General features: G+C 41.5%; 1 long non-coding RNA gene across 2 annotated transcripts in view; it reads right to left on the bottom strand.

Annotated features, from left to right (window-relative positions):
• LOC134735897 (uncharacterized) overlaps window positions 1–26,631 on the bottom strand; it is a 118,802-nt gene that overhangs the window by 67,237 nt on the left and 24,934 nt on the right. For both annotated transcript variants that reach the window (XR_010119478.1, XR_010119479.1), the window contains exon 2: window positions 25,324–25,443. This is a non-coding gene — a long non-coding RNA (uncharacterized lncRNA). The remainder of the gene's footprint in view (window positions 1–25,323; window positions 25,444–26,631) is intronic.

Raw genomic sequence — 26,631 nt, 5'->3', positions numbered from 1 at the left:
TGAACAAATCACTGCCCATCTTGGTTGAAGCCCATCTGGGCCTGAGCTAAGTCTTTGATCCTAGAGGCCAAGGCAGCACCATTCCTCGCCATTAGCCCGTGGCTAGTGATCCGGGAGGTACAAGGTCAATAGCTACAGCAGGAGCTCCTGCGGAACCTGTGACCCCCATAGCCAGGGGGTCTCCAACCAGCGGGATACATCTCAGAGTGGCTTGGCTGCCATGTACCTTTGGGTAGTTTGAGACTGAAATGACTCTAGTCGCTACTTTTCATTTCCATCCTTTCTTCCCTAAAGGTCAACTGGAAAGGCAGCCGGCTGAGAGAACTCGATCTCTGTCCAGCAGAGATTATTTTGTGGACGCTCAAGGTTCTGAGAGCTTACTTCCTTTTTCTGGGTCACCTGCTTGGTGTGAATTCATCCAAATACATCCGTTTATTTTTAGAGCTATAAATTATATCTGCATTTCTACTCTCCTGCAGAAATTCAAGCTCAGAGCTTGGGCAGGGGCCCTGTGTCTGAGACACAGAGACTGGCAAAGCGTCTTGCCTCCCACCTCTTCTGAAGTGAGGCCTCTGCGCTACTGCGTCCCAGCCCTTCAAAAATCCTGAGCCGTTTCACTGTTTCTGTTTCTCCCCTTTCCCCAGCAAGGTTCCTGATGCAAAGGAACACCGGAGCGGGGTGATTGCCTCCCTACAGCTGGGCCGGCCACCCCCACCCCTCGGGCTGCTGCGGGCCAGGCCCGGCGGAAGGTCGGGGCGCCAGAGCCCAGGGAAGAGCAGAAGGCGCGGTGGGGCGGGGAGGGGGGCGCCCAGGAGGGAGGGCGGGGCCGCGGGGAGGGTGTGGGCGGGAGGGGATCTGTCCGGTGCCGCAGTGAGTTGGGTGGCGGTGATTTGTTCGCGGGCGCAGGCTGGGAGGCGGGGTTCCTGACTCACTGCGGCACTGGCAGGGCTGGCGACAGCACCACCCCCGCGCCGCCTGCAATCTGCCACCGCTGCCACCGAGCCGAGGGGCGCCAGCAAGGCATCCCCTGGGTCAAGGGGCCTTCCGTGGGCTTTCCAAACAGCCTGTGCTCATTTCCGCGGGAGCCCTCGGGGCGCTATGCTGTGGCTGCATTGTCACTGTTTGTTTATTTCTACATCTGCTCTGTTAGAAGACAGACTCGCTAAGGGCAGAGCCTTCTAATCCACCCCCTGATGAATTCGGGCCCTCGCCTTTGGCACAATGCCTGGCGTCATCGCAACTCGGGTGATCAGTAAACGGCAGTGAAGGAAGGGGGGTCGGGACTGGAGAGGAGAGAGGGAGGAAGGCAGACGACGGGAGAGGAACAAAAATGGAAGGTAACTTGAGCTTTCATAACTGCAGAAGTGCAGAACAGCTCCCTGTGTGATGTAGGAAGTAAAACCGTAGAGATGGGACTTGGTTGGCCTGCCCTTCACACACTTTAGACATTTTCCCAAAGTTCATGCTCCTGCCATGACAGTGATGGTGGACAGGAGGGAAGAAAATGACAAGGAGGAAAGTAGGTGTCTTTTGCTCTTAAAAATGAGAAGGGTCATAAACAATCCATCGGCTGCAAACCACGAGTTGCCCCCAAAGCAAAGCAGGTTAGCGGCTCCTGCCGCCTCGTCATAGCTTCAGAACCCCCAGAGCCTGGAGGACTCTCAGACTTTATCTAATATCCCATTTTACAGATGAGAAAACTGAGGTTGAGGCAGGAATGCAGACAGGAATCAAGGTTTGGGGGTTGGAATTTGCAATCCATTACTTTGCTTCCTGCATCCACTGCCTTTCCCTGGGCATTCATTCTCTTCTTCCGGTTTCTTGGAAATTAAAATTGCTGGAGAAGCAACACAGAGTGGTTTTCCCAGGGCCTTGACCTCGGTAAGGGAGGACATGGAATTCCTAGTGTGGAGACCCAGACAGCCTCCGAAACCCCCACACAACCCTGGGCGTTCAGCAGCTGCCAATGCCCGCCTGACAAGTTTCTGGGGCATCTCTGCACACGGAGAGGTGTGTCTCCTGCAGCTCCAAAAACAGATTTTGCCATCTCATCCCCATATTTGCAGTCTCCAGTTGGCTTCTTGTGATTGGCCAGAACTTTTCCTCACTGGAGAGATGAGGAGAATCCAGTCCTCCAACCAGCTGAGAGAAAACACTGCAGCAGCAGAGATAGCAATGGCTGTTCCACCCCACACTGATACGATGTCAGGGAGGCAGGAGTGGGCTCAACAGGCTGAATGATGCCAGGGACTCCCAAGGGTCTATATATTTAACCCTGGAGGAAGTGGCCTCTGACCAGATACCTAACCTTCTGTACTTCTCGTTCTGTAATTGGGGGCATCAGAATGTATTCTTTGGCTTTCTGGAGCAAAAGATTTCTCAAATTTTAATTGCGGAAGTTTCCATCAGGACTGGCAGCTGTGTACACAGAAGGAGGTTGCTGATGTATTTCAGACTGGGGGCAATTAGAGCTTCCCACCTACCCACCCCAATCTATTCCCAGATCACTGCACCACACCGACTCTCGGCCTCCTCTAGAGTTGGAAACTCTACCTGAGAGATGCACTCTTTTAAACTAACATAAAAACTAAACTAACAAAACCATAGCACTTCAAGGTGTCCTTTTAATATCTCTAACACAGCAATTCTCTTGCTTGGCTATTCACTAGAAGCACTTGGAGAATTTAAAATGACACTGATGCCCAGCCCATACCTCAGGCCATACCTCTAGAGGTGTTTTCTAAAAGCTCCCCCAGGTGACTGTAACAACAGTAAGACTGAAAACCTCTGCTCTTGTGGGAGCTGCTAGTTTGCTGGTCAGCATCTGTTCTCCCTTCCACTAATAGCACCTGATGTTCCTTTGGAAACCCCACTTTTTCTTGGTCCACTTGATTGAGTTACACTAACCCCATCATCACCTCCCATTTTACTTTTTTTCGGGGGAATAGCAGGCTACCAGTTTGGCCCTTTTGCATTTTTCCATTCCCCTGAAAAAAGTAATTGGTTCAGGCAGAAGATGTGATACAAGGGGGTCCAATGAAAATCAGTCTCAAGATTGGCTGAAACTATTGGGAAGGGAAAGATCTGTTTCTGCTGCAGTTATTTAGGGGAAAACATGGGAGCCTTGAGCTTCCAGCAGCCATTTTGTCACCACATGGAGAAAGTCTGCTTGTAAATTAAGGCAACGTAGAGGAAAAGAGATTATTCATGGAGCGAAAAAGACTGAAACCTAATTAATACCACTCCTGAAGCCAGATACTTCAGGTAACAGATATTAATTCCCCCTTTTCACCCAAGAAAACTTGAACTGAGTTTTCTATGATATACCACATCATAGCAGAGTTAATCTGTTGCTTTAAAATGCAGAGAATAGAGTTCTAATCTAATATGACAGCAAACAAGCAAGCTTCAACATTCCTGGTGAAAGATTCCAGATATCCAAAGACAAGTGGGTGCTGTCCATCTTCAAGGATAATGGCTCTCAGTGGAGAAGGGTGAGGAAACTGAAGACAGCAATGTTCTACTACATTTTTTTTTCAGTTAGTAACAAGTGTTATTGGTAGCCTTTGCTAAATACGAAAGAGCTTAAGAAGTAAAGAGGTTCCAAGACTAGGTTTTAACCATAACCATAAGAGCTTTTATAATAGCTAATATAGCAGTGATGTATAGGAAGTACACAGAAGCACACAACAGACCATCAAGACAATGCATTGGATGTTTCAGATTCCCTTCTTGGTCACGAGAGATTCCCTGGAAAATGTGCCCTCTGAAAGTGCAAGCGAAGCCAAAGTAATTGACTGGCTACATTTTAGATTTGAAGGTTTTTCGGTGAACAATTGCTATGTAACAAGCTACCCTTAAATTTGGTAACTTAAAAAATGATGCATTTGGCTTGTCTTTGTGTAGACGTGGATAGTTTTTCTGGGCTTACCTGGGATCTGCAATTGGCTTCTGGTCAGCTAAGTGGCTCTGTGTCTGAACTTGGCTGGCTATTGGCTGGGGCAATGGGAGTGATGAGCTCATGTATCTGTCATCCTTCAGAGCCTAGCCTGGGCTTATTCACATGAGGGAGGCGGAGTTCCAAGAGTGAGAGCAAAATTGCACAAGGTCTCTTGAGATTTGGGCTCAGAACTTGCTCACTGTCATCCTGCCACATTCTATTTGTCAAAGTGTGTCACAACCCCATTTTTTTTTTGTTTGTTTGTTTTTTGAGAGAGTCTTGCTCTGTCACCCAGGCTGGAGTGCAGTGGCTCAATCTCAGCTCACTGCAACCTCCACCTCCAAGGTTCAAGCGATTCTGCTGCCTCAACCTCCTCGGTAGCTGGAACCACAGGTGTGCGCCACCACACCTGGCTAATTTTTGTATTTTTAGTAGTGGCGGGGTTTCACCTTGTTGGCCAGGCTGGTCTCAAACTGCTGACCTCAGGTAATCCACCCGCCTCGGCCTCCCAAAGTGCTGGGATTAGAGGCGTGAGCCACAACACCCGGCCACAACCCTACTTCTTGATGGAAGGAGCTGCAAAGTCACATTGCAGAGCACCAGTAAGAGCTCAGAGATCATTTAGCCCAATCCTCCCCATTTAACAGATGAGAAACTACAGGCACTGAGCTTACCCAAGTCCTCATTTGATTAAATAAATTATATAGGATTATGCTGCCTTCCACACTGATACTGTGTCCACTCTGATGTTTTGTCCACTATATCTCCTTTTTCCAAGTTATTTGCCATACAATGTAGCTCATGTCCATTATCATAAGATCTCTGCGAAGTGGTTAGGCAGAAATTGCCTAAATTTGCTACCTAACAATGGAGGAAACTGATACTCTTCTTCTCTAAGTCGCCCATCAAATATATAGGAATTCTTTTCCAGGAATGGGCACTGGAGTCACAACAGAAAGCAGGGCAGACATAGATCTTATCTGTACAGAACATAGAGTTTACCATTGAAGTGGTGTCACTGGGACTTCAACCAAGACTGTATGATTCCTCCTCTGGATGTACTTTTCACCCGCAGTGGTTGTTATGGTTCCCTGAAGGCTAGTTTGTCTATCAAAGCCAATTGTTTGTATTTGTGATGGGGCAATCCATATTAACTTACAGGGTTCTCAGCCTCCCCTCATCCCCTTCTCTTCTCCTTGTGAATGAGAATGCTCTGTTTGATCACTCAACTTTGTGCATTCTCCCCAGTCTTTACTGGTTAAGGTCCCAGGCTTTTGTGGTGGTTGACTCTGAATAATGGAAAGATAAAGTTTAGAAGAATCAGGAAGAAAAAAGTAAGAGAATGAGACAGGAGAACCACATAAGAGCTGGGGTGCAGAATAGAAAGGAAGGGATTTGTAGAATGAATAAAACTACAGGCTACATGAAACTAGAGAGAAGAAAGAATGTTTTAAAATACTGTACTGAGTTATGCATTGGATCTCTTATTTTTCTTCCAGATACAGAAGTGAAGTTTGATCTATTTTTTATTTATTTTTTATTTTTATTACTATCAGCCACTAACTTAGTTGGTTTTTAATGTAACACTCTGGCAGGCCTAAACCACATGCAAACTGGGTAGTTATCTGGAGCAAATTTAATTAAGAATCATTATGTCCCCTGAAAGGACAACCAGAGTTTGTGCCTTCTCTAAATACTTGGTCCAAATCAAAACATCAATTATGCTTTTCTTAAGGAAAAAGGAAAAACCTCAACTCCATACTTTATTCCGGTTTCATTGATTTTTCCCGAATAACATTTCTTCTGTTTCAACATCCTAATTGAGATACCACATTGTATTGGTTTGTCATATCTTCCTAACTCCTCTGGGCTGTGGCAGTTTTTCAGACTCTCCTTTTTTGGGGTAACCACAAAAGCTTTGAGGAGACCTAGTCAGGCATTTGGTGAAATGCCTTTCAACTGGGTTTTTCTAAATTTTTCTTTTCATGGTTACACTTGAGTTACTGTCTTCCCACAGAGAAAAGACCACAGAGGCAAAATGGAATTTTAAACACATGGTATCAAGTGTGCATATCATCAATGTGACTTATCACCAGTGACGTTAACCTCAACCATCTGGCTAATGTTTGCCAACTTCTCCACTGTAAAGTTGCTTCTTTCTCCCTTTCCATCCGGTATTCTTTGGAATCAAGATGCTAATTGTAGTCCACCCTTAAGGAGTGGGGAGTTCTGTCTTTAACCATAGTGAAGAATTTTACTTACTGGAATTTCATTTAAAGTTGGAGTGGGAAGGAGGATGATTCTCAGAAGAACAATAGTGTAAAGAACAGAAGAACAGTACTATAAAGCGTAAGGGGTGAGAGAGTTCCCATGTTATAAGCATGATGGGCAGAAATATTGCAGAGCAGGGAATGAAGAAATGGGAAGCCACGTGCTGGTGAAAAGAAGGTTTGGGAAAAGAGAGAGAAAATTTAGCAGTTGTTCTCACTGAAAAATTTTGTGAAGAGATACCTAGAGAGGATGTTGTGAATGTTTTCTGAGCAACTCACTGTGAGAAGCCCCTATACCACATCTTTGAGAAAACTTACAGTAAAGATTTACATTCATCTTCTAGGCACCAGAAACTACACTGCTATCTTGTCCAGGCAAAAACTGGTCCACAAGAGAGTCCTATCATATTTGGCTTGCACCAGCAAACAATAAGTTGGGCTGGGTCTAGATCTGAAATGAAAAATGTGTAATCCAAAGACTAGATCAAGCATATTGTTTGATTTCTTCAACCTCAAGGAACTTCTAAAATTTCTTATAGTAGCAGATTTTTGCAATGGCATCCATTAGTTCCACAGCAGTTTTCCATTATTTATCTAAACATGCAAGGGGTAGAGTGGCTAATAGTGGTATCTTTGGACTGTCTTGAAGATTGGACTCTTTTGTTAATTTTGTATTCCTCGATTATTGCTTACACATATATTGTACTCTATTGTGACTCGTATTTTTTGGTCATTACTTTTTACTTACATATAACTCATAACGTTTTTTATGTATGTTTCTACTGCAGAGAGAAAGATTATTCCCCCACTCAATGCCTGTTAACTGATTGGCTGCTTTATGGTTGCTATTTCCATTCTGCACACTTGTGTTGAAAGATAAAGCTTCAATAACTTACAAGGAGCAGTTTAGCAAGTTGAAAGAAACTAAATGTAGGATCCATGTGTTTCCACAAAGGATATGCAGGCTTCAACTAGAAAGATGATTTAAGTGTTTAGGGAAGAACTAAGCATGTTCTAACAAGAGTTTTGCAGTCAGCAAAACAAGGTATGCTGTAAATAGGTCCTATCTTGGGAATTGCCAGAGCCCAGAGCTTGTGCTGTTGGCCCATCCAAGGAAACCAGTTAAATTAACTGTCTGGAAGGCATCCACAGAGATCCTTGGCTGGGAGGCAGAAGCAGGACATGGAACAGGTGCCCCTTTTCACTATTCCTGGGCACAAAGTCTCATTTCCAGCACACGCTGTGGCAGCAGGAGATGCAGTAAATCAACCAAGCTTCATTTAATCTCAGAAGTCCTCTGTGTACTAATGATGCAGGGAAACTTAGCTCATGAAGGAAAGAAAAAACAAATAAATGCCGATCGTTTTTAGAGCTAGTCCCAGTGATAAGCCTGGAACAGGCAAATATTCTTAGTGATTCAGACAATTACTATTAAACAGAGGCCAGTTTCCAAGTGACGTTGTGGTGCCAAATACAGCTTTTATCATTTTTGATGAGATTTTTATGATGCTTGTTATCTACCAATATTATTAATGTTATTAATGACATAAAAAAATTTAGCATTTGCCACCTGTATGCCAGAAGGCAGGCCTTCTTCCTTCTTTGGTCTTTGTTCTCACTAGTTTCATAGGCCATCTTTGCTTTGAGAAGGAGCAAAGTTGTCAGCCTAGACCTTGTTTGAGCTCTTGTCTGAAATATGTTGGTCACCTAAGTGCATAATTCAAAGAAGCCTCCAGCTTGGTAGCTCCTGGGCCTCAGTCCTTCAGTTTGCCTTTTAAGACTGCTGGGAAATAATAGCATTCAGTTAGCTGTTACTCTTGCATTAGAAAAGTAAAATGAAGTATTCCACAGGAAAAAAAAAAAACATTTTGTTTCAACATCAAAATCTTAAGTGGGATTGGATATGAACCCTAGAAGAAGACCATCTCTGGGAAATCCCTACTGTAAGGACAGAAGCAATAAGATTCTTAGCCAGAAAGAAGCGATCCTTGGGCCAAATGCAGTGCTGCCCCCAGTGGTCTGGATAGCAATGCTCTATGAGACCAGCAGCTTTCAGTCTTGGGAAGAACCCAAATCTCCACCAGATAAAAATGTCTAAACTGGCCCATAACCATATTATCATGGGGTGGACTTGGGTGCCGTGTGGACTGTGCAGGCCACATTTGTGTTGGTTAAGTGTCTTAATCTGCCCTGTACCCATAGCTAATGTATCCTTAAGTGGGAAAGGAGAGACAGATGATAACTAAATACAACTACAGTCTGCATCATTCACTAAAGCAAGTCACGTGACCAACCCCAGCTCCAAGGAGTGTGGAAATAGACTCTGCCCTAGATGCTACCTCATAGAAAGAGGAATTATGAGGTTACCCGACAAAAGGATACATGAATACAGGGTTGGGCAAAGAATTAGGACAAATGGTGCAATCCATCACTACCAGTTCAACATCATCTCTTTCAGATTAGCTCAGTCTCATTTGGGCAAATAATTAATCACTTTTTATTCAAATGCTCTGGAAGGATTGTTATCTCTTCCTTCTCAGTGGATCTGACAACCTGATTTTTCCTTCTAATACAGTGTTTGGGAACAGGCAGAAGTTTATGTTCTCACCTACATATTGTTCTCCGCTGGCTCCCAGTGACCTCAAGTTCAGATATACCCTACCAGGGAAAGCTCTAATTTTGCTGCATCTATTGCTGATGGGTCTTGTGTCATTTATAGTCTGTCCTTGCTGAATTGTCTTTCTTTGGGGGTCTTGGTGTTGAAATTCCTCCTCTGGGACATGGCAATGATTCCCATTCAACCTAGAGCCTGAGTGACCCACCCTGCAGTCCTCTTCTACAAAATCATCACATTCTTTACTGAGAGTCCCTTGGTGGGGTCACAAGTCAGTTTCCTGGGCATGTAGGAAAGTGAACTCTCTGTAAAGCATTCTCAGGCTAAGGCAGGTGAAATAAGCTTTCTTGGTATTTAACACTATCATGTGTTCATTTCTTTTCTTTTTTGACATCTCCCTGTTGGCATAGGACTCATCTTAAGGTCTTTAAATGTTCTAGGATCTGCTGGTAAAAGTAAGGAATAATTTTCTCTGTTCTGGCATTCCTCCAAAACTGTCTGGTTATTTCTCCCACTGTATCATCTTGGATTCTTTTGGCTCTAAATAACAGAAACCCTGACTCAAACTGGATTAAACAAGAAAGAACATCATTATAGCACAAAATGAAAAGTCTAGCATTAGGTTTGGTTGATTCAAGGGCTCAGCAATGTCAGCTGGGACATGGGTTATTTCCATCTCTTCACTATGAAATCCACACTGTTGACTTCATTCCAAAGCTGACTTTTCTGCATAGCCAGAAGTTGGCTGTAAATAGTACAGTAATACCCCCCTATCCAAGAGGGAATTGTTCCAAGACCTCTAGTGGATGCCTAAAACTGCTGATAGTATCAAATGCTATATATACTATCTTTTTTCCCATCCATATATACTATGATAGAGTTTAATTTATAAATTAGGTACCATAAAGATTAACAGCCATAAGTAAAATATGGGTTAGTTGAAGACAAGCACTGTAGTACTACAACAGTCAATCTGGTAGCCGAGAGGACTAAATGACTAATGCGTGGTAGCATGTACAATGTGGATATGGTGCACAATTTAAAACTTGTGAATTGTTTATTTCTGAAAATTTCCATAGAATAGTTTCAGACTGTGGTTGACCATAGGTAACCGAGATACAGAAATCAAAATAAAACCATGGAGACGGGGGGACTGACTACTGTATGAAGAGCCTGCTTCCTCCATCTCCAATGGGAAAGAAAAAAAGAAAAATTCTTTGTAAATTTATATTTAAAAACTTTTCCTTCATCTTGATTGGGTCATCTCAGAACAAGTAAGAATGGACAGAGGAATACCATGTGCTGACTGAAGAATGCCTGGGTTTCTGAACAAATTGCCATGAAGGGGATTGGGATTACCATAATTTTTGCTGAGACTAAGCCCCACCCCAGTAACTAAAGGTGAGTTCAGTTTCTCTGGTCACTGTGGACTATGTGAGGTAAGATAGACAGCTATCAAAATATTCAGTCTATCAATAAGGAGCAGGCAAATACAAAGCTGATTGCTCAAAAATAATCATCTTAAGTGATCATCTAAAACTGTCTTTCTAAAGATTTTGTCTATCTGCTAGAAGGAATCAGTTCACTCATATCTGACCTCCTACCCCTCAGTTTCTCTTTCTCCCTCTCTCTTTCAGTGGTGGGAAACTTTCCACTCCTTTCTGTCTCATTGAAACTTTCCTTTAAATGTAAGCTGAGTTTTTCTATTCTGCTTTACAGCGAAACTCTGTGTTCAGTCTCCACACATTGCTCTTAATATGTAAAGAAAGGCTTAACTTTTTTTTAATATTTTTCTTTGCTGACAAAAGTCAGCTTTCTAAACTTTTGTTTCATTCAACTTTTAAGTTGTGATTCAGTGACACCCCTTTATTGTCTAGGGGCCCCTGCTATCCCATGAAGATACATATGCCAGTGACTTAATAAGTAGAGAATGGCAAGGCAGTAAGAAAAACAGGTCAACAGGAAATTCAGAATACATGAAAAAAATATGGGCTGGGCTAGATGGCTCATGTCTGTAATCCCAGCACTTTTGGAGTCTGAGGTGGGAGGATCACTTGAGTCCAGGAGTTCAAGACCAGCCTGGGCAACATAAAGAGACCCTGTCACTGCTGAGAAACAACAACAACAAAAATTAGCTGGGCATGGTGGCAAGACCCTATCTCTACTAAAAAAAAAAAAAAAATGGGCATGAGGGTGTGTGCCTATAGTCCTAGCTACTTGGGAGGCTGGGATGGGAGGATCACTTGAGCCTAGGATTTCAAGGAAGGTTGCAGTGAGCCATGATTCTGCCACTGCACTCCAGCCTAGCCAATAGAGTGAGACTCTGCTTCAAAAAAAAAAAAAAAATCTATCCCCATCACACCCCTTCCTGGTTTTTCCCCCAGGTACAGAGAATTAGAGCCTTCAAACGCAGACAGTATCAATTCGGTCCATGTTGCTTAAGATCCAATTGGCTTCCTTCCTAGCAATTATTATAATTAGTAATTATCTACTTATTTGCAATTATGTCATTTGTTTGTCTGCTATTTTATTGCCTATTTCCTGCACTAGAATGTAAGCTCTATGAGACTTCAACTATATTGTTCATTCACATCCCTCACATCTAGTAGAGAACCTGGCATGGAACAGGCTTCCTATAGTTATTAGTTAGTTGAATGAATGAGTAAATTTTCTCCTTCTAAATTGAATGGTCTTATACAGTTTAGCACTTTCAGGCATATTACGTTAGCTGACTCTCAGAATGAGGTTACTCTGTCTACCAGATAGTAATAATAATAGTGATTATTCAACATCAGAGATGTTAAGTGATTTGCTTAAAGACACCCAGTAAGTGTGAAATATGAATCTTAAACTCAGGTCTTTCTTTCAAGTCCTATATTCTCTCCATTTTTACTTGTCTTAAAGTTCTCCAAGTTTAAGAACCATTTTAACATGGAGAGATGGTAGAAAGCCTTCTCAAGTCAAAGTCAATAGGGTGAGCCAAATTAGGGAAGGCAACAGGGAGCATTCTGGGAGAAATCTAGTGGTGCATTCTGGGAGCCCTTTCATGTACTTAGCCTCAGCCAATGCCCAAGGAGATGTGAGACTTCCTGCAGCCCACAGGGCAAGCTTTTCCCTGCCTGTGTTTGCCTGTGAAAACAACTACTACTGCCTCTGGCAATGCCTGGAACCATGTTCCCTGCATAATAAGAAAGTGTAAATGGAGGACACAGTATTGAAGTATTGAAATCACAAGATAAGGAAGATTAAATTAGGCTCTGCCTTCCTGAATTGCTCCCAGAGCTAGAGCTACATGGGAGCAAGGCCAGCTACCAGATCTTGGGGCTTCTCCTTTAGCAAAGGGGAAAATCCCAGGCCCTGCAGGCATTTCAAGCTCAGGGATTGGTGGAGGCAGGTATGTCAGGAGCCCGGGTAACACTACAAACCAGGAGGGAAGCTGACAGGAGGACAAGCAATGCTGGCATTTTCCTCCCTTGGAAATCCCAGGGACTCTAACACCAGAGATCTGAGGCTGCTCTGATGCTCCAGCAACTATATAACCTCCACCCTGCCTGAACAGCCTCCTACAAATAGGAAACTATAAGATCTGCATTATCTCAGAATAACCATTTTTAGGACTAGAGTCCGTCCATCAGCAGTAACTCTTCTTACTCAACCTTGATAAAAGCTTTGCCAGATGAGTTGGGCTCTGTTTAAGTTTACTAGGCCTGCCATAACAAGGTAATACAAACTGGGTGGCTTAAATGTAGTATCACAGTTCGGGAGACTAGTAGTCTGAGATCAAGGTGTTCACAGGACCATGTTTTCTGAAACTCTGGGTAGAATCCATCCTTGCCTGTTCTTCGTTCCTAATGGTGGCCATCAATTTTTGGCATTCACAAGCTTGTAGCTGTGCTATGCCAATCTCTGCCTCAGTCATCGCACAGCATTCTCCCTGTGGGTCTTTGTCTTCCTGTGATGTTTTCTTCTTCTTATAACAACACCAGTCACATTAGATGAGGGCACATACTAATGACCTCATCTTAACTTGATTGCATCTGCAAAGGTACTACTCCCAAATAAGGTCACGTTCATAACTACCAGGGGTTAGAACATCTACATATCTTTTGGGGAACATAATAACCTACAACAGGCTAATATTACTATATCCACTTTTTGGAGGTAGAAACTGAGGCTCAGAGAAACCAAGAGATTTGTGTAACATCACTGTGGTGAATCAATGCCATAATGGCCTCAATATTTTTCCTGCCTCTCTGAATCTATCTATTAATAGTACATTTCCCTGCTGATGCTGGGCTTGGCCATGTGACTTGCTTCAGCCAATAGGACAGAGCAAGCGTGATGCCAGCAGAGGCCTGGAAAGTGCTTATGAACTAGGATTTCTTCTCTTGTGTACTCTGGAACACCGTGACCATTGAGTGAATAAACCTAGGCTAGCGTGTTGAGTGATGCGTGACCATGTGGAGAGAGACTCCAGTCATTCTCATGTCACCATATGAAATCAATCAGCACCAGCCAAACCTCCAGATGACCACAGATGCTTGACCAAACCCCACCAAGATCAGGCAAGCTCAACCTGAATCAGCAAAACCCTTAGCTGATCTATAGATTCATGAACAATTATGAGTGAATGGTTGTTTTGAGCCACAAAATTTGGGAGAGGTTTGTTACACAGAGAAAACTGATACAGTCGCATAGGTGTTAAATGGCAGAGCTGGAACTTGTAATCACTATGTGACCTGTTCATACCACACAGTTCTGAATCAATGGGATGGTGATTCACAATTTTCCTGTTGGCCACAACATGAGTTTCCCATGTGTCCACCAGCATCGAGCCAATATACAGAGCCTCTAACTATATTAACTTAAATATTTTGCTTTCCTTCTTTTTTTCCCTCCTTCTCTAAATTATGAATAGAAAGTTATGGGTTTGCCCTTTAATTATGTGCTTTCTGGCTTTGACGAGATTGACTAAAATCTATGGTGTTAGTGGTGAAGTAAGCAAGAAAAAGGAGAGAATGAGGGCTCTGTAGGTGAAAGAACAGTTATCTTAGAAACCAGTCAGTTGGCCCAGTATAATGTAGCATTTGCCTGCCTCAGTTGCATCCCAGGGCAGACAGAGAGTTTAATCCTTGCCCTTCTCATATGAAATAGGCCACCACTAGGATCCTCAATATATTTCTTTTTTTAATCTCTCTCTCTCTTCTGCAGGCTTATGGGTGGAATGCAAGCTATTGGAAGTATTTGAAGATGTGACCAAGGAAGCTATGAGAATTGGAAATGAGGCAGTTGTTTAGAGATGGGCTGATGTGCTTGTGGTAAGGTGGAAGGAGGAAGGCAGGTGAGGAAAGGAATGTGCAACTGAATCAATTAGCTGTTACTATGTAATAAACCATCTCAAAACGTAGTGACATAAAACAACAACCATTTGTTATTTCTCATGAGCTTACATTTCTACTAGGAAGTTCTGCAAATCTGGATTGGTCTTGGCTGATCTTGGCAGGGTTTGTTCTGGCATCCACTCTCAGCTGCTGAATTAGCTCTCAGTTCCTGGTTCAGGGTGGCCTTGGCTTGGATGACTTGGCTCTGCTCCATGTATCTCTCACATCCTTCCAGCAGGCCAGCTCAAGCCTGTTCTCTAGATTGTGGCAAGGATCCAAGGGAAAGAGAGAAAGCCAAAATGTTCATGCCCTTTTTTGAGCCGCTTCTTTCAATGAATTGACTACTGTCTCCCTAGCTAAATACATCTCAGTCAAGCCCAGAACCAGCGTGGAAGGTCACTAACCAAAGCTATGGGTAAATGGAGATATGGAAATCTGTGACCTTTAATGCAATCATCTACGATAACAAGCCATTGACCATGAAGATGGACAGAAGAATTAGATTCTTGGGAGGAAGAATAGCAAAATGTCTGGAGTAAGAGGAATTGGGGTATTTCAGGGAACTCAGCAAACAGTGTGATGACAAAATGAAAGCACAGTTATGCAATCAGCACCTGGGTAAATATTTAGGTTGGAGTCTTTGTTGACCCAGTCTGCAGGTAACCCTCAGCCTGGCCCAGCATTTCACTGCCCTCCTACTACTTACCCAGAAACGACTCTCCTGTATTGACTAAGCAGGAAAGAGGAAACTCTCCTGGAAGACACAAGGGCAGGTCCAAGCAGGAGCTAAGGTTTTCCAGAATGTGGTCTTAGGTCTGTGAATGGCTTTTGGACAGAGGCACAGCTGAACATTCCCATGGTTTCTGTGACTTTAAAATCACTACCACCTCTTGACTATGTACCTCTTGACTAATTTCTATTTCTCAAATTATAGAATAAAAAATGCTGATTCTAAGGATAAAAACACAACAAATAATCCAAAAGTATATAAGATGAAAAATGATAGTGTGAGTTCTATTGCATTCTCCAGAGAATAACAACTGCTCTCAATTTGGGCACTTCCTTTCTGTCTTTTTCCTGCACACGTACTTTTTGCATGTGTCCTTTGCACATTATTAACCATACTTCGGTAATGATGTCAACATTACAAGCATAAGTTTCTGGCAGCCCAGAAAGCCAACTTTGTCTTCTTCCTTGTTCAACCCTTGTGGCATTCTGCCCGAATCAGAAAAATATTCCACTTGGTAATGATTCTCTCTCTGTGTCTGTGAAAAATAACATTGGAAAGTCTAATGTGGAAATATTGAACCAGGCTGGGCATGATGGTTCATTCCTGTAATCCCAGGACTTTGAAAGACCAAGGTGGAAGGGTGGCTTGAGCCCAGGAGTTCAATATCAGCCTGGGTAACATAGTAAGACTCCCATCTCTACAAAAAGTTAAAATTAACCAGGCATGGTGGCATATGCCTGTAGTCCTAGCTACTCAGGAAGCTGAGGTGGGAGGATCGCTTGAACCAGGAGGTTGAGGCAGCAGTGAGCCATGATTGTGCCACTGCATTACAGCCTGGGTGACAGAGTGATAGCCTGTCTCAAAAAAGAAAAGAAAAGATACAAAAGAAATGTTGAATCAAAAAATACAGGTAAGAGTGAAACAAAAGGAAATTTAAAAATAAATATATATCAATAGACTAAAAATGGTAAAATGAACAAGATGTGGAAAATGTTGTAGTCTCTACATCTGGCCTAATATTTAATCTAAGAATCTAATGCAAATTTCTTACATCATGAATAAATATGGATGATGGGCCTAGAGATCAGATACATTTTAATAATGGGCAGACTAAGTGAGGCCTCATACCTCTCATCTCCTTGTGTAACCTAATTAATCGGGCCATTTCAGTTGCAGAACACTCACTTCCATAACTGTCTTCTACTTCAGAAGTGTGTGTGTTTCAGTCAGAATTTGATATGGGTGCAGACGCCTATGATAGACAATGCAAACAATGACTTCAAGAAATAAAAGTTTATATTCCTCTCACATAAGAAAAATTTAAATTTAAATAGTGCAGGGCAGGTTTAGCACTCCATAGTGCCAAGAATGTGAGCTCCTTTTATTTTGTTGCTCATGACCTTCACTTTATGGCTCAAAATGGCTGCTGAAACTCCAGACATCAAACCTGCATTCCAGCCTGCACAGTAGAGGAAGGAAGTAAAGAAGGGTAAAGACTCATTTTCTAAGGAAATTGCTCATCAGCCTCACACAACACTTCCTCATATACTGCATTAGCCCAATTTAGTCATATGACCACACCTAGCTGCAGGGAAAGCTGAGAAATGTTGTTCTCGTTCTCAGGGGAGACATATGTGCCCAGCTAAAAATAAGGTGTTCTGCCACCAAAGAAGAGAAAGGGGATATTGAAGTTCAAGTAGTAATCTTAGACATATAAAGTCATCAAAATTATTTCCCCCTCAAACCCTTTTGAGAAATTGAGTGCGTAAAGATAGATTATGACTGGGCACTTCAAACTTGTTTTAAATATACAGTTGGCCAGGCACAGTGGCTCACACCTGTAATCCCAGCACTTTGGGAGGCCGAGGAGGGTGGATCACCTGAGGTCAGGAGTTTGAGCCAGTCTGGCCAACATGGCGAAACCCCCTCCCTACTAAAAATACAAAAATTAGCCAGGCGTGGTGGCATGCCTGTAATACCAGCTACTCAGGTGGGAGGCTGAGGCAGGAGAATCGTTTGGACCTGGGAGGCGGAGGTTACAGTGAGTCGAGATCACGCCACTGCACTCCAGCCTGGGTAACAGGGTGAGACTGTCTCAAAAAAAATAAAATTAAAAAATGAAATAAAAATACAAATAAATATACTGTTTTTTTTCAAAGGATAGAAGGAGCATGTCTAAGTTAAATAATGCAGAAGATTTTAACTGATTGCAGCCCAATTGGTTTCCATATCCCCAGAGGCCATCCCAACCCAGAGGCTTTCCCATAGAAACATGGGGAAAGATCTCAATTGTCTACACTCTGGCTCTGAGATAAGGCAGCGCTCTCTCAGCCCTTTAAAGGGGGAGAAAGATGTTAGTTCTATTCCTTAGGAAAGAGGGCCTCACCTGTGGCCAGTCAACCCCAGGTTCTGCAAGAGTGAGAAGCAGAAAGCCTACTTTGCATTGCCTCTACCTGAGGAGAAGAAGCCAGGTGTGCTCTCATATGGTCGGGGTAGTGCTTGGGAAGATGTCAGGAGAACCGGGCAGAAAGCTGAGAGTGAGCTTCTCTTTGCTCACTGGCTTCTCAGCTAAAAACCGCTGGAGAGGAAGAGGGACATTATGGGCCTGCAGCAAACTCTCTCTCAACCTTCAGTTTCCCAATGCGTAAAATGGGTATGACGAAACTTGCCTCATAGATTCATTACAAGGGTTGTTTAAAAAACATTTACCAAAGTGCCTGCCATATACCTCCATTTAATGCATATAAGTTTCTTTCTCTTCTTCCTTTTGGAATAACATAACCTGATTGTAAGAACATGTTTCCACAAGACAACATGATGAGAAATGTTTGGCAAGATCTAGAATTGCAGTATGGTGGCCACTGGCCACATGTGGCCATTAAGCACTCCAAATGTGTCTATTGTAACTAGGAACTGAACTTTTAATTTTATTTCATCTTAATTCATTTAAACTTAAATTTAAAACCTGATGCTTGATTAGAGTATTGAAAAATGTTTAAACATATTTGGAACAATTTGTGTATGTGAATTTCCTTTTTCAACTATAAATCTTACAAAATCTAAACACAGATCGAGTATTCCGAATTAAAATTTAACATTCAAGTTAAAATGTGCTACATATAACAAATACATACAAGATTTCAAAAAATACACTATAAAAAAGAGAATGTAAATAAACTCATTGATAATTTTTATGTTAATAAATTTCATGTTGAAATATGTTTATATATTGGATAAAGTAGAATACAATATAAAACTAATTTGTCCTGTTTCTTTTGACTTTTCTGATGTGATTATTAGAACATTTAAAGTTACATAAGTGGTTTGCATTATATTTCCAATGGACAGTGCTAAGCAGAGGATAGCAAATAATCATTTGGAATGAGTCTTCTCACCAGACTGGCTAGTGATTTTGGCCTTGCACAGACATTTCATTAATTAACTGAGCACCTATCCTGAGCTAGGGATAAAGTGGCAGTTGAATCAGAAATAAGCGCATAAGCAAACATTGTAAATAAGACAATTTCAGATAATTATCATAGGTAGAAGGAAGAAAATAAAGTAATAAAAGAGAGAATAATTACCCAGAAATGGAGCTGGTTTCTTTACATGGGAGGGCAGGCAGAGAAGGCCTTTCAGAGGAAGGACATTTGAGTTAAGATTTGAAGGGTAAAGATGAACTAGAAGTACAAAAGTTTAGATGAGGGGAACATTTTACAGAAATATTAGATGGTTGTGCTCAAGGTCAGATAGCTAGCTGCTAAGTCAGACTAGCATTATATACTCAGACTGATCTGTCCCTAAGTCTGTGATCATATCCATTTGTGAGAGATGCTAATTTCCACTCTGACAAAATTTTTGACACTAATGAACTGCCCTCCCCATTCCCCATTATGTAGAACATACTTCAGCAGGGTATTGGTGGGGCATTTCCCAGTTAGATTCCTAAGAGCAGAAATCCAAAACTACAGTTCTACACAGGTAGGCATATGTCATATCTTGGAGAAAAGCATCCTTTCTACTCTTTTCAGCCTCTTGACTTCCTATTACAAGAACTAATTACAAATATTGCAGAGCAAGAATCAATGAAATAAAAAGATAATGGGAATGATTTCTGAGGACAGGAATTAAATAAGTGTATCTTTCCAAAGCTGTGACTTCATGGGGTCAGGATAACAAGCTCCAGGAATAGAAATGACCTAATGGGAAAATAATGGCAATTCTGAAAGAGGAATAGTGTGGATTTGGGTGTAAGGGACTAACCATCATTACAGTCCCATGGGAAGTTACTAGATCTGGAAAGGTAGCCATCCCTTCATGCTTCTATAGACCGAAAAAAAAAAATGGATGTAATCAGCCATATCGAGTTACAGAATTTTATAGGCAAACTGATGATGGAGCACCAATTTTTTCTCAGACTTAGGACCTCCAATATTTTTCTTTAACTCTGGGGGCTGCTGTGAAGTTACAAATATATAGTATGGAGCCATTTAAGCTCCAGATCTTGACGTTATTTATTTATTTATTTATTTATTTTTTTCTGATGCTGCCGCTAACAGTCCAGAAATCTGGTCAGCCTTTGCTTTACTTCATAAGAAGAGAAGAGGGCTGAAAAAAATATTCATAGACACAAAAGCAAAGATGGAGAAAGATGACACCGGTGTTACAGGAATAAGCCTGGAGCTGAAGTGATTGGGAAGCCCAAAAGGACATCGAAAGTTACAGGATTTAAGACCACAGCCAAATTAGCTGTGTCAAAAGAATAATTCAAGTTTTAAAAACTCATTTTTGTTTAATAAGTAAAATTATATGTCTACCTCAGAACTCTTTCTTGGGCCCTAGGTTTGTAAATCCAATTTCCCACTTGACTTCCAACTCCAAATAGAAATTAGGATATTTCATGGTCACCCCAAATGGAACATGGCTAAAATAGAACTTTGGGGTTCTATGCCTAGCTTTTCCTATCTGGGGGAATTGACACTACTTAGTTGCTCAAGCCATATCATCCCACATCCATTTTATCACCAAGTCCCGTTCATTCTGCCTCCAAAATATATTTAGAAACTTTGTCTTCACTTAACCTCCAGAAAAGAGGTTAGGGTTAGGGTTAGGGTTTGGGTTAGGGTTAGGGTTCAAGTTGTCATCATCCCATGTGGCAGCAACAGTCTCTTAACTGGTGCCCTGGCTTCTCTCCTTGACCTCCAACCCCCGAGCCATTACTCAGATGGAAGTCACAAGCCTACCCAGATCCAGGGGAGGAGATATAGACCCCCAAGCTCTCAGTGAAAGGAGTATCCGAGAATCTGTGGCCATTTTATTCCAAACTGCTGCATTCAGTCTTACAGAAATCAGTCTGCATCCTACCTGTTGTAGAGCACTTCTGGTACTCTTACTGCTTCTGTCACTGGCCTTGACGAATACGAAAAAAAAAAAATCCATACCAACTTCACCCTTTATAAAGTCAATATTTTGCATGGTTTACCCATAGAAACAGGGCAAGCCTCTGTTGAAAACTTAAGGTCTTAACTCAGTCCAATTCTGTATGTCTTTATTGTTAGCTCTAGCTGTGTTTCAACCATTTATTAGTCAGATGGCCTTTGGCTAATTATTTAGTCTCCCTGGGCCTCAGTTTTCTCATCTGAATTAAATGTCCTTGTATCTCATCATTTCTAAGTGCTTTGCAAGTCAGCCAGCTCTATGAGAGTTCAGCCATTGACTATGCTCACAGGCCATTGATACACAGTTAATAATAATTTTTTAGTTGCATTAGTTTTAAGAGGGCTTACTTCTATTTCAACTTTTCACAGAACATGATGCAAACCTCCTGCGAATCTGAGCTGTCTTGCCCTCCCTCCTCCCCAGCATCTCTAAATTATTCTTACCAACCTTTGATGCTTTCATTGTTTCCATAGCCAATTTTCTAAAAGCTGCTTTCCTTTTTGACTCAGCCAATTTGTCCCTATGCCAGTTTTCCAAGCAAGCCCCTATCTGATTTGGCCTTCTAAAAAATTTCTGCAAGGTCTTCTTTTCTATATAACTGTTCCAATTTTGTTCTTGAGTCTTCCTATTCAAAAGAGGCTTCTATACCTTTTATTAGCATAATTTTATAACAAAGAGCAATTTCTCTTATGTGAATTTTATTTTGCTCTATGTTAAATGGACAATGCATGCTAAGGCAGATAATTAAATTCCTTTTACATATTGGAGATTCATTTAAGCTGGGATAGAAGACAAAGATAATAAATATTTTTCAAAACTATTAAAAGTTTTAAAAATCAATCATGATTAAATTGCTTACAAAGAGAAGGAATTTGTTTTGTTTATTTCGAAGCCTCTTTTTCTAAATTTTGGCTCTGAAATATATATGACTATATCAAACATATATGCAAATGAAAATAATAAAAGTAAGTTCTAATGAAAAGACATTTAGCACCTTTAATCGAACTAAACCACTTTGAGGCATCAACAATCCAGAGGAGTAAGGCATGTGTGTGTGTGTTTTAAAATTTTTATTGCAGTATAACATTGACATAGAAGAACACATAAGTAATAACTATGTGATCTGATGAATTTTCACAAACTTAAAACACTCATGTAACCAGCAAAAGGGTTATCTTATTTAAAAAGTCTCACTGATGGGCTCTTGAAAAACACCTGTATAGTTGTCCTACCTTGTTATTAACTTTATGTAAGCATGAGGCTGTCTCTCCAACTCAATGATATATTCTACATGGCCAGATAGTAGGACTGTAGTTTATACCACACATCTTTTCTAACATAGTGGTAGCTAAGTGCCCTGAAATCAGGACACCCTGAGTAAATGAATATGAACTATATAGACGCAGTTTATTAAACATTAATACACACAAATCTCTGCTCTACATGCTTTTGCTTCCTATTTTATCTTCCATATCACTGGCCTTTCCTTCTAAGTCTTTTTGCTGTCACCAACCTCATTGACAAATTATTTAATCAATTATTGACAAAATGCTTAAGTTTCCTAGAACTCAACTATTCTTCATCTAAACCAATCTCTGGCCGAGTTCAGTTGGTCCCATGGCTTTAAATAACACCTATAAGCTAAAGACTCTTGAGTTATAACCTGTACTACAGCCAATTAATTGCATTTATGGCCCCAATTAATGGTCTCTCTATATCCCTCTCATATCTTGATGTGAGCTGTTGCAAAGTCACATTGCAACAACTCACATCAAGAGGTGGAATCTATTTCATTACCCAGTGAATCTGGACTGGCTCTATAACTTTCTTTGGCCAATAGAAGGTTGGGGAATACCAAATGCATTACCAACTTTAAGCCTGTGCTTACTCCTGGAGCCCTCCGTCTACCATATGATCAAACCCAAGGCAGCCCACTAAAGAATGAAAAACCGCATGGAACATTACACTAACTGACAATCAACCAACCCCCAGAAGCAAAGCCATCTAACCAACTTGCAGCTGACTACTGATGCATGAGGTAATTCAAGCAAGACCAAATGAGTCCCCCCAGCTTAACCCAGCTAAATAAACAATCTGCGACATCATAGGGTAACAAAATAGTTACTGTTTTAAACTGCTGACTTTTGGTGTGGTTTGTTACACAGCAATAGCTAACTGATATACCAGCTTAGACATATGTGTAGGCATGAATTCAATACCAATCTACACCTCCATATAGATATCTCATAGCCATTAAAAAAAATCTATACCAAATTTGATGTTTGCCCCATCTAAAAACCTCTTCAATGTTTTCCTTTTGGAAAGTGGCCCCCTTATCTGTCCAGTTCTTCAAGCCAAAACTCTGGACGATACCATTTAATTCTTCCTTTCCTTTACCTTCCACATTCAATCCATCAGAAAGTCCTGCTGATTCTAATTTCTGAATTTTTCTTGAATCCATTTAGTTCTGTCCACTCCACTCACATCACTTCTGCCAGTCTAAGCTGCTTATGTCTTATGCCAACAGCACTACAGTAGCCTCCTATCTGATCCCTGCTGAACCTCTCCAAACCTTTTTTACACAAAAGCTAGTTTTGGTTTAAAAATCCTAGAAGATCATGTCAGTTCCCTGCTTAAACCATTCAGAAACTTCTCATCATGCTTAGAATCAAATCCAAGTTGGGTATCACGGCCCATGAGACCCTCCATGACCTATTTCCTTTCCTTCTCTCCAGTCTTTCTTCCCGCCACTCTCACTCTTTGACTCACTACATTCCAGCCACATTTGCCCAATTTTTTTTTTTTTTTTTTTGAGACAGAGTCTCACCCTGTCATCCAGGTTGGAGTGCAGTGGTGCAATCCTAGTTCACTGCAACCTCTGCCTCACAGGTTCAAACAATTCTCCTGCCTCAGCCTCCCTCCTGAGTAGCTGGGACACCAGGAGCACACCTCCATGCCCAGTTAATTTTTATAATTTTGTGTAGAGAAGGGGTTTCACCATTTTGACCAGGCTGGTCTCGAACTCCTGACCTCAGGTGATCCACACATCTCAGCCTCCTAAAGTGCTAAGATTTTCAGGTGTGAGCCACTGTGCCCAGCCCATGTTTGCCCTCTTGCTTCTCCTGAAATAGCCAAGCTCTTCCTCATCTGAAGGCTTCTGCTCTTGCTCTTTAATCTGCTACAAAAATCTCTTTCCTTGCTTCTTGCTCTTCGCCTGGCATCTTCCTTTACCTCTTTCTTATCCCAGATTAAGTCTCACCACCTTTTGAAGGTCTTTTCTGGCCACCCTGTCTAAAGTGGTCTTCCTGCCCCACCATTTTTCTCCATTGTCCCATCCTATTCAGTTCATTGAAAATATTACGATTGCTAATTCTTGGTGTATTTACTTAACAATATGTGTTTTCTTGCCTGTCTTTTCCACTAGATTTGAAATCTCATGGGGGCAGGATACCATGTCTACTTTGTTCACTTAGCATCATAAGTGCTTTCTGCAATTTTTGGCCCATGGTAGGCACTCAGTAAACATTAGTTTAATAAATTAATCTAAGTCTTCCAATAACACCATCAAGTAGATTTTTATCATCCTAGTTTTACAAATAAGAAATTTGAGGGCAGGCATTATTTGTAATACTCATACTCAGAGTAGAGAGACAGTATGGTAACCAGGCCAATTTGTCAGAGAAGTGGAGTGGGGACAGGAACCCTATAGTTCCTATACAGAGCCCAATCTTTAATCGCTCAATTCCCATGACTTGAAAAACAAGCAATTGTGCTCTTGAGGGAGGGAGTGTTGCAAAGGGATGCGAAGAACAGAATGCTCCAACCCAGACAGGTGTTTCCCCCTCCTTGAACTGCTGCTGCCACTCCAAGAGTCATATCCTCACCCAATTAAATCCAATGCAGGAAGGAAGGGATAGACAACAATGGCTCTTCCTCATACTTTACACTCAGAAAAGAGGAAAATAGTTTCCTGAAGCCTTCAGTGGATATCTAGTTACATTTCATTGGCCGGAATTTGGTTCCACTCCCACTATTATCATTTGCAAGGGAGACCAAGATTGCCACTCCTGATTTACGTTCATCACCATTCATCATCACCTGGGCTAAGCTGGTTCCACCCGAATGTATCAAGATTCTGATATCTATGATGGAAGGGAAGAATGGCTATTGATCATACCGGCAACAGCATCTGCCATAGCAATTGAATTACTCTAGGTTCTTTTGTCCCACTTTATTCTAGAAAATATGGATGTTATGGATTAAGTCCATGGACTAGGAAACTTAGAGCTCAATCTGATGACACTGAGTCTTGAAAAAGTTATTCTACTCTTCTCAGTAATTGATGAACCCATATGTTGCATCCAAATAGTTTCAACCTCCCAGCAATGGATAAATTTATACACCTGGCATAGAATAACAAAACCACACAATATAACAAGGCATTGTCCTAATGATAAACCTAAAATTGTCCTGATAGATAAATCCAGCCAAGTTTTAAATTCAGCACTTTATAAGCAACCTAAATATACTAATAACAAAATAAATCACTTTTGGTAAACCTCAGTGTTACCTTGTTCTCTTCCCCATAAAGACAACTTTTATTTTCCATACAATTCAATCTACATATTTCTGTTTTACCAGCAGTCATACAAGAGTTGTTGAAAATTATTTATAGACGAATAGAGGCAAGTTTGGCCTTGTAGAGCTGAGCTTTGGCTGCAAATTGGGAGACTGGGTTCTGGTCCTAGAACTTCCAAAAACCAGCTGTATGAATTTAGGCAAGTTACTTCATTTCTTCTTTGGTAAAATATGGAGATTAAAAAGATTATATCTGATAACCCAGTTGAAACCATTTGAACAATATATTAGTAAGGGTAATTGATTCTAGCCGTTACAACAAATGGCCCCCAGATTATAGTAGTTTAACACAACGAAAGTTCATTTCTCACCTAACAGTCCAGTGGGATTCCTGAGGCATTTTTGCTGTCTTTCCTCCAAGCAGTGTTTCAAGAACCCAGCTCCATTCATCCTATGATGCCACCATCCTCAGCATTTGGCTTCCATGGCTCCTGTAAGAGATGAGAACATGAAGAACAAAACAGGAGGTTTTTATGGGAGGCATGTGAATTTGACCAGATACTTTGCCCAGAACCTTGTCACATGGCCTCTGCCTAAACAAAAATGAGGCTAGTGGCTGGGTGTGGTGGCTCATGCTTGTAATCTCAGCACTTTGGGAGGCTGAGCCAGGAGGTTCTCTTGAGCCTAGGAATTCAAGATCAGCCTGGGCAACATAGGGAGACCTCGTCACTACAAAAAAAAAATAAATTAAAAATTAGCTGGGCATAGTGGCACATGCCTGTAGTCTCAGCTGCTTGGGAGGCTGAAGTGGGAAGATCGCTTGAGCTGGGAGGTTGAGGCTGCAGTGAAAAAGTGAGACCCTATCTCAAAGAAAAAACAAAAAATGAAGCTGGGTAATGTAGCCTGTGAGACCAGAAAGAAGCATCAGGATTGGTGAGTATTAATACCATCTCTACCATAAACATTTTTGGAAATATTTCTTTTTTTTTAGAGAAAGGGTCTTGCTATGTTGCCCAGGCTGGTCTCAAACTCCTAGCCTCAAGCAATCTTCCCACCATGGCCTCCCAAAGTGCTGGGATTACAGGCATGAGCCAACAAGCCTAGCCCTGGAAATATTTCTTTCTCTAAATTTAAAGTAACTAGGGGGAATATTAACCTTATTCCAAATATTTTATGTCACTCCCTAACCTTTGTTTTCAAGCACCTCACACTACTATTATGTGTTATCACGAGTCAACTGTTTATATGTCTATCTCCAGCTGTTGGTTGAGAGCTCACTGAAAGAGGAAACCTTTGTAATTCATTTTTGTACCCTGAGGGCTTAGCACAGAGGCTGGCACCTATTAGACCTAAGAAGGATTGGCAACTCTGGACAAATCAGAGAAGAAGCATTGTCAACTCTTTTCTCCTGTTGATGATGATGGTGATGGTCAATGTCCATTCCCAAATATCTATATTGGGTAGAGCTGGTTTGTAGGGTGAGCATTTGTCTTTTGAGTGTATACTTGAGGGAGGGATGAAATTATGTTTGTTTTATACTCTAGAAAAATTGGATAAAACAGCAAATGTAATTTTACAGGATGATGGAGAGGGCATACTGAGGTGGGAGGCAAATAATAGAAGGAGATGTAAAACTGTCAACCTTGATCCCCACAGTGATGGGGGATGATGACAGTAAG

This window comes from Symphalangus syndactylus, chromosome 24 (assembly GCF_028878055.3).
Source record: "Symphalangus syndactylus isolate Jambi chromosome 24, NHGRI_mSymSyn1-v2.1_pri, whole genome shotgun sequence".
Taxonomy (NCBI): Eukaryota; Metazoa; Chordata; class Mammalia; order Primates; family Hylobatidae; genus Symphalangus; species Symphalangus syndactylus.
The sequence above is the reverse complement of the archived record's forward strand: the minus strand, read 5'-3'. Positions and strand labels throughout refer to the sequence as shown.